Source organism: Lathyrus oleraceus, chromosome 3 (genome assembly GCF_024323335.1).
Source record: "Lathyrus oleraceus cultivar Zhongwan6 chromosome 3, CAAS_Psat_ZW6_1.0, whole genome shotgun sequence".
In the NCBI taxonomy this organism is placed as follows: Eukaryota; Viridiplantae; Streptophyta; class Magnoliopsida; order Fabales; family Fabaceae; genus Lathyrus; species Lathyrus oleraceus.
This window is the reverse complement of record NC_066581.1, coordinates 202,566,605-202,580,400: the sequence shown is the minus strand read 5'-3', so window position 1 is coordinate 202,580,400 and position 13,796 is coordinate 202,566,605. Positions and strand designations below refer to the sequence as shown.

At 35.1% G+C, this 13,796-nt stretch overlaps 1 pseudogene; it reads left to right on the top strand.

The window, feature by feature from the left end:
- Positions 1 to 6,770: 6,770 nt before the first annotated feature.
- Positions 6,771 to 9,538, top strand: LOC127126293 (oligopeptide transporter 5-like; annotated as a pseudogene).
- Positions 9,539 to 13,796: the final 4,258 nt, after the last annotated feature.

The following is a 13,796-nucleotide window of genomic DNA, read 5'->3' as shown; positions in this document are numbered from 1 at the left end:
GAAGACCTCGATAGGAGGCAATGTTTGAGCCCCTTGGTGGCATTTTACTTTGAGATACATGTTTTGTATTCATATCCCTGCAGGTAGCGCGGTTTCTTCGTCAAGGACTGCCTTTTTGCCCTCGAGCATCCCAAACCCTAAAACCCAAAGCAACATGTTTACTCCTTCTACTACAGGAGAGTAAGTCTCCAAAGGTCGAGCATCCAGTAGATTGCGTAGTGACGTCGTTCGTCCAAAACCCAATCCATAACCCCGTAGTTAGCCGAACTACGGTTTGCTCTGATTCTCATTCCAGATGAGATACGTAGGCATAAGACGCGATGTCTTAGCGAGCACACATCCCCCAACCCATAGGTCAGCCGAGCTACGAAGACTCTGATTCTCATATTCAGATGAGATACGTATGCAGTGGATGCGACATCCGCGCGAGTCATTTCTCTTAAACCTTTTTAGTAAATAAACACATTAGGTAAACCCACACCCTTTAGACAAAAACCACAAAAGTGGATCCCGTAGAGTACTACGGATGCGTAGGGGTGCTAATACCTTCCCTTCGCATAACCGACTCCCGAACCCAAGATTTGGTTGCGAGACCCCGTCTTGTCCTTTCCTTTTTCAGGTTTACTTCGAGCGTTTCCTTTCCCTCCTTTGGGACGAATAACGCACGGTGGCGACTCTTCTGTCTTTTTCTTTCGCCGGTTGTTTTTTTCGCGCACTGTATTTTTCAGGTTGCGACAATTGGATCCAACTCTAGTATGGTCGAAGGGTAGTTTCTTGGTTCGACAATTCGACAGGACTTTAGCAGGTCGTCGAAGTCTGTTCACATGCTGTAGTCGAAGTATGCTAGGATTGTTAGCATGTCGAATTGAGTTTGTTTGTTATGCCCAATTGTTTAAATTAGTTTGTTCTCTAAATTAGCTTGTGTAATGGATCTGTGTGTAAAAGTTCATTAGTTTAGTATGTTAGTTTTCTTATAAATAGCATACTAGTCTCTCATCATTGCATAACGTAAATCCTAATTAGGGTGAGAGAGGTTATTTGCTATTATGTAACACTTTTAATCTTGTTTCAAAGAGAACGTAAAAAATATTAGTTTATAACCAATTTCATTGTGTTCTTATTGTTTTCTTCTTTTCTACCCTTGTGGGTTTCTTATCGATCAAGAAACCAATTATACTTTGTAATTTCAGCATCGTTTTCACAACAACATCTTTCTCTAGTATGTTGCTCTATAGAGCCAAGTGAAGTTGAGTGCAACTTTAATTTATCGATGGTTACCACTTTTGCCTTGGTGATTGACTTTGTCTACGAAGTCTGCATCTACATAACCTTGTATTTTTATTTTTCCTTTGTTGAAGTACAAACACTTGCCTATGGGTCTCATAGATCCTTTAAAAATCCACATTATGTCTTCCTAATAAGCTTTACCAGGATTTTACATAAAGATGCTAACAACTCCCATTGCATGATTAATGTTTGGCCTTATACATATCATAACATATATCAAACTCCTAATGGGTTATTCATACTGAATCTTAGTCATAAAGTTCTTTTTCTTCCTTTGTATGTGGTGAGTGTTCTTTGGATAAGAGAAAATGACTTACCAAGGGTGTGTTATCCGGCTTGGCATTTCTCAAATTTAATCTTTGCAAACGCGATTTGTCTACTTTGTCAGAGATAACTCCAAAATGACTGAGCTTATTACACAGATTTCATTTAAAAGTAGGACGATTGAATTTCTTCACAACATCGCAGATATTACTAAATGATTTATTGGGTTTATAACCTACGCCATAGAAAGTGCAAACAAAATTTATTTTCATTGTCCATCCACCGGCGATTGAGCAACCTGAATTAACAAACAAAGTAATATTGAAAGGGGTCAAGAATAAATTAGATAACGAAGGACTGTGGGCTGAGCAACTACATGAAGTGTTGTGATCATATCACACTGCTCCTCATTTAACCACCAAGGAAACTCCTTTCACTCTGGTATATGGGCAGACGCCATGTTTCTTGTCGAAATGGACATGCCTTTCTAGTAGAGCTCTCAGCTTAATGGAAAGGAAAATAGGGTAGGGTTAAGATCTGCTTCCGATCTAGTCAATGAAACAAGAGACGTTTCTCGCATTCAAGAATTCACCGCCAAGCAAAGGGAGGACAAAAGATATAACTACAAAGGGGTCCGAAGGAAAATGCAGGAGGGAGACTTGGTGTTGTGATAGGTCGTCGTGCCCGCACAACAGGGGGAATTGAAATCCAATAGGGAAGGGCCAGATCGTTTATACTAGAAGCTACCTTATGGAGTCTACAAGCTCGGGTAGTTAGATGGATGCCTCATTCCCAGAACTTGAAACTCAGTCAATCTCAGATATTATTATAGTTTATTGTTAGAAAGGTGAGTCGCCTATCAATACATGAATCTCTTTGAAAAGACTTTTATAATTTGTAACAAGAATATCCCTGCCACCTTAAAAAGGGCAATACTAATGATGAAATTACACTAGAAGATTCTTGCCACCTTAAAAAGGAAATATAAATGTTCGAGTTCCACATTAATATTTTTGCCGCATTAAAAAGGGAAATATAAATGTTGAAAGTCCACGGGAAGATCCTTTCCATCTTAAAAAAGGCATATAAATGTTAGACTTACACATTAAGATCATTGCCGCCTTAAAATGGGCAATATAAATATTGGACTTCCATATGAAGATCATTGCCACCTTAGAAAAGGGAAATATGAATGTTGAACTTTCATAGGAAGATCCTTGTCATCTTAGGAATTAGAAACTTAAACATCGTCTCTATAAGACATCTCAATAAATTCTCGCCTAAGGTACTCAACTAAAGTCTTTCTTGAGGGACTCACTTAAAGTCTCGGCTGAGGGATTCGACTAAAGTCTTGCATGAGAGACTCGCTTAAAGTCTCGTCCGAGGGGGCTCAATTAAATTTTTGTCAGAGGGACTCAACTTAAGCCTCACTTAAAATGCTCCACTTAAGGTTCCCTTCAGGGCGTCCGAATAAAATAGATGAAACTAAAGAGCTTTGTCCTTTACAAGTTCTTGTGCTTTAAGGGCTATACAGTGGTATATTTGAAAAGGCTCACAAGGGATAAGGTAAATGGCCCACAAGGGAAGAGGTAGAGGCATGAGACTTAGAATCTCACCCATGGCTTCTTCATGATCGTCCATATCTAGTTCAAGCACCCATTTTTAGATGGAATACCCTTTCATCATATATGTCGCCCGAGTCCTCCATAATTCGCCCAAAATGCATGAACATGGGGGTGACGTGTTTTTAGTCCACAAAGACATATAATAAGTCATCAAAACCAACCATATTATATTCAATAGTAGGAGATTAGCTATCCACTCCCCTATTTTCTCCTTAGGGGTTGCTATTCCTATGAGGCATAAGAGCCAAGTCCAATACTACTATAAATATCTCAGCCCTAGAGTTGAGAAGGAAAAATATGATTCACACACATAAAATCACATATACAGATCTTTTCACTTCCTATGTGAGTTACCTATCAACCCTACAACAAACCTTAAAGAAACTGACAACCCTTAATTATTAGGGGTTGTGACATATTATACTTTTAGCAAGTATACAAATCAAATTGATTCTAAGAGATTTGGATTTATTTTCTTAGTCTCCTTTCAATCCCTTTTCCCATAACTTCATGGTATAAGTCAATAGTTTAAAACCCCCATATAATTTATTTGCACAATTTTGTACATCCACTTGTGTTAGCGATATGCATAGATCTAGAGGTGGGGGTGTGAATAGATCCCAAGTTAAAAACTTTGACAAAAAATAGGTTTAAAAATTTATGGTACGGAAGCAATTTTAAAATATCCCGGATAAAAAGTCATCCAACCGAACACGTTATTAAAATGCTCGGATATGCGTAGTAGTGACAATGATATGATAATGATTCACAAATCGATCAACAACAACTAACCACAACTAGTTGAATGAAAAGTAATAAGGAAAGTCTACTTCCAATGATAAATCACACAAAAAATCAATTAAAGCAATTTGTCGAACACTTAGTGTGCGATCAATATTGTTTGGAGTTTTACGTGGTATTGTTGATCTCAAAATCTAATCACAACCAAAAGATTTGTGATAAACTCAACAACACCAATTTCAAAACACAATAAAAAATTGTTATACAAACAATTTGATCAAACGATCTATGAAATCAAAACTTTTCAAACCGAAAATAAAAGAGAGATGGAGAAAGAGAGTACACAAAGATTTGTTTAGGCAGTTCCCCAATCGACCTTGCTATAGGTACGTTTGCCCTCAATTCGAATACGAATTGAGAAAGTGTAATATATCTTACTTTACAAATGTATGTGTACAAGAGAGATGTAACAATCTAACCCTACAAACCCTAGGATTGATGTTAATTCTATCACCTTCTCTTCCTTTGATCAAACCTTGATCAAGTAACCAACAACCTAAGAACACCTTCTCTTCCATAGTTTTAACTTGGAAACGACCTAAGATTTATATTTCATGAAATAAACCCAGACCTTACGAGAAAAATCATCAGTGAATGTCACAAAGTACTTGGAACCTCGAACGAAGGGCTCTTTTGTAGGCCCCCAGACATCAGAATGGACATAGTCTAAGATACATTGGTCTTGTGTTTCCTGGTCTTGAAACAAACTCTACACTATTTCCCAAGAACACAATAATTGCACAATTCAATTGTGCAACTATGAACACCCTTCAAAAAATTCCTCTTATGTAGTTCCATCATCCCAGGTTCACTGAGATGATCCAAGCGCATGTGCCACAATTTGGTTGCATCATTATCAGTTTTAACAGATGCTACATCATCCATAAATTTGCCCCTAACAACTTATAAATGTCTCCTGCAGTCCTCCTTGTTGTCATCACTGTCATTGCACCCTTACTAACCCTCATGATGTCTCTATCTCCATCTGACCGAAATGAATATCCATTTGCTTAAGAGTACTTAGAGAAATCAAATTATTCCTCAATTTTGGAACATAACACATCTCACTCAACGTGCACACGCCACCATCATCCAAAGACAACTTCCCAGTGATGGTACAAGTTTTATCATCACCTAAATAGACAAAACCAAAATCACATGTTTTAAAAGAGTTGAACCATTCCCGGTGGAACGTCATATGGTAGGAGCACCTAGAATCAAGAATCCATGCATTAGTGCATTTTGTAGATGAAACGCAAAGAAAATTTCCTACGTCTGCGACTATAGAGTAACTACAATTCCTTTTATTTATATCTTGTGAATTCCATATAAATTACAGTGTTACAAACCATATATATAATACTAGGTTTTAGTTTATCTAAAATCCTAATCGCTAATTTCCCTCACCAAACAATTATCTCTACCCATAATCATCTCAACAACATGAGTTATTCTCTCAACAATGTATAGTTATCTCAACAACCCATAATTATCTCAATAATATGAGTTATGCTCTTAACAACACATAGTTATCTCAACAATCTATAATTATCTAATAATATGAACCATATTCAATACTTTATAGGTTTTCTCTGAGCCAAAACTTTATCTTCTTCGTCCATAACACACCTCATTTAATTCAAATCTCTTGTTTTTTTTTCTTTTCCTTTAACAAATTTATACATAGATTTTTCCCACTCCTTAATTCCTAAAGAATGATATAGGGCCCGTTTGTTTTGACTTTTTTTAAAAATGATTTTTATAGTGTTATATATTTTAGTGTAAAAAATTTTTACAAAGAAACTTTTCATAAAAGCTTCAAATGATAATTTGGTTTGAATAGTTATTCTTAAAATGTTATTTTAGGTATTTCATCATTTTATCGAAACTTTTTTTGGATATCAAATTTTCAAAAAATCACTTAATTTTGAAGCTATTTCAAATAGCTTTTCATAAAAATCATTTTTAAGATACAACTTTTTGAAAAAATTGTGATTTTGATTATGTTTTGATCTTCAATAATGTATATTTATGCTATAGAATGAACAATTCAATCTTTTAATTTATAAAAAACAAATTTAAAAAAACTTATAATATTTAAAAATATTTTTGTAGAATCCATTTTAAAAAATACAAAGAAAAAATCCATTTTTTTAAAGCTAAAACAAACTGGCCCATAATCGGTCTAAAACTTTAGTTTTTATTTTTACTTACGGTCTTTTTATATCTTTGTTAACTTTTTCTATATTTACAAAACTCATGTAATCAAAGAGGAAAAAAACTTGCAAAATTCTAATGTAGCTTGGCATATACAGCTAAGATTTTAACTCCAAATAGTTTAAGAGACAACTAATTAGTTTACTGCGCCGCTTATGAAAGAATTGATTATAGATAGTAACTTGTAAATTTGTAATGCAATTTAAGAAGAAGGAAAATACAGGCTTTGTTAATATTTGAAGGGCTGTTGAATGAAATTAAATTGCATTTACAATCACTTCAACCTCTCTTGTTTTTATTCTTGTCTCTCAAGTCTCAACTGTCCAATCTTTTGGATGGACTTTGTGTTGCAACGTAGAGTTCATACTCTACTATCTATTTTATTTTATTTTTATTTTTATCTTTCATGTCTTGCAATGTATTTCTATAACTATAAGCTCCATTGCTTTTCTATAATTGTAGAATCACTCTATCTTTTTTTAATGAGTTTTTTTTTAATACATAAAATGACAATTTATTGCAGTCATATATTTTTCGTTGGATTCGATGTGAGTGTCTATCTCCAACAGAATATTTGGTATTGACTGAGAGAATAACTTTGAACGATATCAACTGTGCCAGCGTAAAGAGATGATAGATTCTAGATTCTAAATTCTACTATTTGCAGATATTTTTTTCAATGTAAAAAATGGTTTTTGTTTCTGGTTCTTCATTCGTTTTTCAATATTGTTTACAGGAATAACAGCTGCTGCATATTCACTAGCTTCAACCATGGTATTGCTGCTACAAGTTTTTTTTTCCTTTTATCTCGTATTAGAAATCGATGTTATATTTTGACTGTAGTTTTTATTTATTTTTTGCACAATATTAATTTGATCCATGCTGATGAATGATAGTTATTTTGTTCATTTCAATTTTCTCCTTTGCTTTGTTTTTTGGATTAGGAAGCTGAGATACCAAGTGGACAAGTGCCAACAAGTATAGCCATGGCAGATTCAGAGAAAGATGAATATAGCATTAATGATAGTCCCATTGAACAAGTGAGACTAACAGTTCCAATCACTGATGACCCTTCTCAGCCGGCACTCACTTTCCGGACATGGTTTCTAGGACTAGCTTCATGTGTGCTCCTTGCATTTGTGAATCAATTCTTAGGCTACAGAACCAATCCTTTGAAAATCACTTCTGTCTCCGCCCAGATTATTACACTCCCACTCGGGAAACTTATGGCTGCAACACTTCCTACACAACCAATTCAAGTGCCTCTCACAACCTGGTCTTTTTCGTTGAATCCGGGGCCGTTCTCTTTGAAGGAACATGTGTTGATAACTATCTTTGCTAGCTCAGGATCTAGTGGTGTTTATGCAATTAGCATAATCACAATTGTTAAGGCTTTTTATCACAAAAACATTCATCCTGTAGCGGCTTATTTGTTAGCGTTATCAACTCAGATGCTAGGGTATGGATGGGCTGGGATTTTCAGAAGGTTCCTTGTTGATTCACCTTACATGTGGTGGCCTGAAAACCTTGTGCAGGTCTCTCTATTTAGAGCATTTCATGAAAAAGAAAAAAGGCCTAAAGGAGGTACTTCTAGGCTGCAATTTTTTTTCCTAGTCTTTGTTGCTAGCTTTGCGTATTACATACTTCCCGGGTACTTTTTCCAAGCACTATCAACTGTGTCTTTTGTATGCTTGATTTGGAAAGATTCTGTCATTGCACAACAGATTGGTTCCGGAATGAAAGGCCTTGGTGTCGGTTCATTCGGCCTTGACTGGAACACTGTTGCTGGCTTCTTAGGCAGTCCTTTGGCTGTTCCTGGATTTGCCATCATCAACATACTAGCTGGTTTTTTATTGTATATGTATGTTTTGATTCCAATTGCTTATTGTATGATGCAAAAAAGTTTCCACTCATCAGCTCTCACACATTTGACTCTACTGGGTCAACATACAACGTTACTCGCATTCTCAATACCAAAACTTTCGACATTGATATGGAAAGTTACAACAGTTACAGCAAGATCTATATGAGTGTCACGTTTGCATTCAAATATGGATTGAGCTTCACTGCTCTTACAGCAACTATTTCCCATGTTGTCCTCTTCCACGGAAAAATGATTCTACAGATGTGGAAGAAGACAACGAGTTCGCTAAAACAACTCGGGGATGTGCATACAAGAATCATGAAGAAAAACTATAAGCAGGTCCCTGACTGGTGGTTTATCACTATTCTGATTCTAATGGTTATGATGGCCTTAGTAGCCTGCGAAGGCTTTGGCAAACAGCTCCAACTTCCATGGTGGGGAGTCTTACTTTCTCTATCAATTGCATTATTATCCACCTTACCAATTGGTGTAATTGAAGCAACCACAAACATAAGAACAGGTCTCAATGTGATCACAGAGTTGGTTATCGGTTTCATCTATCCAGGAAAGCCACTAGCTAATGTAGCTTTCAAAACCTATGGCCATATCAGCATGGTACAAGCACTTGCTTTTCTTGGTGACTTAAAATTAGGGCACTATATGAAAATTCCACCAAAATCAATGTTCATTGTGCAGCTTGTAGGCACAGTAGTTGCATCATCTGTTCACTTTGGAACAGCATGGTGGCTTCTAACATCTATCGAGAACATATGCGCTGAATCATTGTTGCCAAAAGGTAGTCCTTGGACATGTCCTGGTGATGATGTGTTCTACAATGCTTCCATCATATGGGGAGTTGTCGGGCCAAAGAGAATGTTTACCAAAGACGGCATTTATCCTGAGATGAATTGGTTTTTCCTTGTTGGTCTACTTGCACCTGTTCCAGTGTGGCTTCTTTCTCACAAATTTCCTAACCAGAAGTGGATTAAACTCATCAACATTCCTACTATCGCTGTAGGTGCATCTGGCATTCCACCAGTGAGATCAGTGAACTATATAACTTGGGGAATTGTTGGAGTTTTTTTCAATTTGTATGTTTATAGAAAGTTCAAAGCATGGTGGGCTAGACATACTTATATTCTTTCAGCTGGTTTAGATGCTGGAGTTGCGTTTATGGGTTTAGTACTTTATTTTGCTCTTCAATCTTATGGTATTTTTGGTCCAACCTGGTGGGGGCTTGAAGCAGATCATTGCCCTTTGGCCATATGCCCCACAGCTCCAGGTATACATGCAGAGGGTTGTCCTGTACCCTGACTTCTATGTTACCATTTCATCAATATTATCAGCTGAATATCATATTGGATATGTAAATGAATAAAAGAAAGAACATGTTTTATTTTGATCTCACTATATTTGAGCTATCTTACTTTATTTTTCAGTATTGATGCATTGTAAAAGTCTAAAGGAAAAGGAGTTAACTATACCACTTCATTTGCTATTTTAAATGTATGTTTAGTTCTATAAAGCATCCATTTTTCAGTTTACTCCCTATAAAATTTGTATCCAGTTTTAATCATGTATTTTACAAAAACAATGTTCTTAGTCTCTGTTGATGCCTTTGAATTTTTGGTGTTGCTGCAAAACTAAGAACAAATGGAGTTGAAACAGAGAAATTAATTTGCACGATAAACTTCCAAAGCGTGTAGTTTTACACTAAGCTTAAGGAACAATTCACTCCACCAATCTTTCTATGTTGGATGCAAAATGAGTTACCGGCGAATTTCCTGCAGGATACTTTGGAATCCTTAAAGAGAATTGCACAATCTCTCTAAGCGTATCTGTTGATAATATTTTACAGAAGAATGTTTCTTTCAATTGCTCTCATGCATTAGAGAAGAGAAAGATGATTTAGAATGAGAAATTAATTGAGATTGGTTTTTTTGTGTATTTTCCCACTGTGACCGTAACCTGTAATTTATATTGAAAATCACGTCCGTTATAAAACAGTAGCAACTCTTAGAAAAGGCATGACACTATTCCAATTGCAACTTAGTAACAACGTTTCGTATAAGAATAGCAAATATTTGTTTATACGTTGCAACTACTCCTAAAAGAAAGGAAATCAATTAAATGGCACTTTAGACCAATAATAATTACTATAGACCATGCAATTGAAATATGAAAACTTTGAATATAATATTTATATTTATATTATTAATTCAAATAATATAATCATAAAATTAATGATTATTTTGGAAATTTTCTCACAATCCCCCACCAATTTCAAAATAACTAAATCTCATAATTCTGGAAAAATCATGGTTTCAGATATTGGTATCTCACGATTTGAACCAATACTTAGTAAGATATGGGTTTCACTCATCCCGAATAGACATTGGTAGACAAGCTTTGAACCAACTACTCATTAGAACAAGTGTGCAAAACTTACACATCAAATCTCGATACTATCAAAAGAATTATAAATATGACACATTTGATAAGGCCCTATGTCATGTATCCTTTTCATGAGAATTTAAGAGTCAAGCCCTTGAACTCTATGAAGCAGCCTACTTCATTCTCATATAGGTAGACTATATTAGAAAAGCTCCCATAATAAGCATTCCAGCAAACATATGCTATATATCTATTAAGAGAATAATCTCATCCTATCACTTTTACTTTTATGGTCTGATTACTTTTTGCCCATTGGGATGTTTCTATTGTTAAGTACTCCAATCACTCTAATAATATACTTTCATCATTGAACTCAAGACTTGATTTTAATCAAGTGTGAGTTGAGTTTCCACTATTGGTGATCAATAAGATATGGGCTTGAGACCCATCCCCAATGATGTCTTCAACACCATGTCTTTTGTCAGACCTTTCTTCAAAGGATCTGCCAGATTATTATTAGTTCTTACGTATATTATGGAGATTACTCCATTTGAAATTAAATCTTTCACATAGCTATGTCTTATACCAATATGTCTAGATTTTCCATTATATACTTGGCTATATGCTTTAGATAGTGTGGATTGACTATCACAATGTATCGATACAGGTGCTATTGGCTTTGGCCAAATAGGTATCTCATACAACAAGTTTCTTAGCCATTCAGCCTCTTTACTACCTGCAGCCAGAGCAATAAATTCTGCAGCCATGGTGGAGTCGGCAATGCAAGTCTGTTTCTTTGAACCCCAAGAAACCGCACCTCCACCAAGATTGAAGATCCATCCTCTAGTGGATGCATGATCTTCTATATATGTTACCCAACTGGCATCTGTATACCCTTTTAAAACCGAAGGATATCCACTATATGTTAAAGTGTAGTTAATCGTCCCTTCAAGTATTTTAATACTCTATTAATAGCATGCCAATGATCTTTACTTGGATTACTTGTATACCGACTTAACCTACCAACAACATATGTTATATCAGGTCTAGTACATGTCATAGCATACATCAAGCATCCAATTACCTTTGAATATTCAAGTTGTGCCAGTGGACACCCTTTATGTGGTTGAAAATTAACATTTTGATCAAATGGGGTAGAAACAGATTTGCAATCCAAATGATCAAATTTCTTAAGCACCTTTTCAATATAGTGAGATTGGGATAAGCCAATATGTTCACCATCTCTTATGATTTTAATCCCTAAAATCACATCTGCTTCACCTAAGTCTTTCATATCAAAAAATTTGGATAAGAAAGCTTTAGTCTTTTCCTTTCTGCTATCCCATTTTGTTGTGGGGAATAGGGTGCAGTTATTTGATGTATAATACCAGTGGACTCAAAATAATTAGGATGATAGAATTCTCCCCCTCTATCACTCCTAAAACATTTAATAAAAGTTTCATGTTGGAGTTCTACTTGAACTTTAAAAAATTTGAATTTTTCTAAAACTTCATCTTTAGAGTGCATTAAATAAACATAACAAAATCTAGTGCAATCATCAATGAAAGTGACAAAATATTTTTTACCACCAATAGTAGGTCAACCATGTAAATCACATACATCAGAATGAATTAAATCTAATACTTTAGAATTTCTTTCAACTCTCTTAAAAGGTTGTCTTGTAATTTTAGTTAACATGCATGTGGTACAAGAATTTAAGTTTATATCAAAATTAGGAATTAAACTTGATTTCATCATGTCTTTTAATTTACTAAAATTAACATGTCCTAGTCGCATATGCCATAAATCACAAGACTCAACAGTATAAACAGAAATCACATTATTATTATTATTAACAATATTACACATGAACATATTCTCACAAAGATAACCTTTCCCCACAAACATTCCCCCTTTGGAGAGAATAAATTTATCTCCCTCAAATACAGATTTGAAACCATACTTATTAAGTAAAGGTACAGAAATCAAGTTTTTCCTAACTTCAGGAACATAGAATACATCTTTAAGAGTGAGTATTTTTCCAGATGTGAATTCAATCTCTACCAATCCTTTTCCTTTGACTTGGACGGTAGAAGCATTTCCCATGTATAAAACACTACCATCTTCTTCATTAATGGTCTTGAATAGTTCTTTATTTTTGCACACATGACGGGTAGCACCAGAGTCTATCCACCAAGAATTAACATCTTTTATCATGTTGATTTCAGAAATAACAGCAACAAGATTTTCTTTTATTGCACTTGAATTCTTATCTTTGTTCTTTTTCTTTAAGAACCTGCACTCATATTTAAAGTGTCCTGGATTTCCACAATGATAACAATTTCCTTTCTTTTTCTTTAGGTTGTTATAACCTTTGTGGTTTTCATGAGAATTTTTGAAATCTCGTTTTCTTTTATTGGAATGTTTGCTTGAATTTCCTTCCTCCATCACATGGACCTTCTCTTGAGTAAATTGGCTTTTAGTATCATCTTGTTTTCGATACTCTTCTTCTAAACGAAGGTGATTACCCAATTGTTCAAGAGAAATATCCTCCTTCTTATGCTTCATGGTTCTTTTAAAATCTTTCCAAGAAGGAGGAAGTTTATCTATTATGGAGGATACAATTATAGTTTCATCCATGTGCATATTATGTTGTTTGTAATTATTGAGAATACGTTCAATTTCATGCATTTATTCCATAACAGACCTACCATCTATCATTTTATAATTATTAAATTGAGAAACAAGAAACTTCTTACTTGTAGCGTCCTCTTGCATGTATCTTGATTCCAATTTCTCCCATAACTCTTTTGCGGAGTTACTGCTATGATAAATGTCGAACAACGAATCGCACATACCGTTGAGGATGTGTCCCATGCATATATAATCATCATTGTCCCACTTTTGTCTCTCTCTAGTTTCAGCAATTATTTCATCTTCTTTTTCTTCCGGTTTTGGAATGTTAAGGACATACACCACCTTCAGTGTTGTGAGAAGAAATTTCATTTTTTTCTGCCAACGAATAAAATTCCCTCCATCGAATTTCTCTAATTTCACAAAGTCAGAAGTCATCTCTTTTAGTGAAGCAACCATTGAATAAGAAAAGAATTGTTCCTTAAGATTGTTGATGCCTTTGAATTTTTGGTGTTGCTGCAAAACTAAGAACAAATGGAGTTGAAACAGAGAAATTAATTTGCACGATAAACTTCCAAAGCGGGTAGTTTTACACTAAGCTTAAGGAACAATTCACCCCCACCAATCTTTCTATGTTGGATGCAAAAGGAGTTACCGGCGAATTTCCTGCAGGATACTTTGGAATCCTTAAAGAGAATTGCACAATCTCT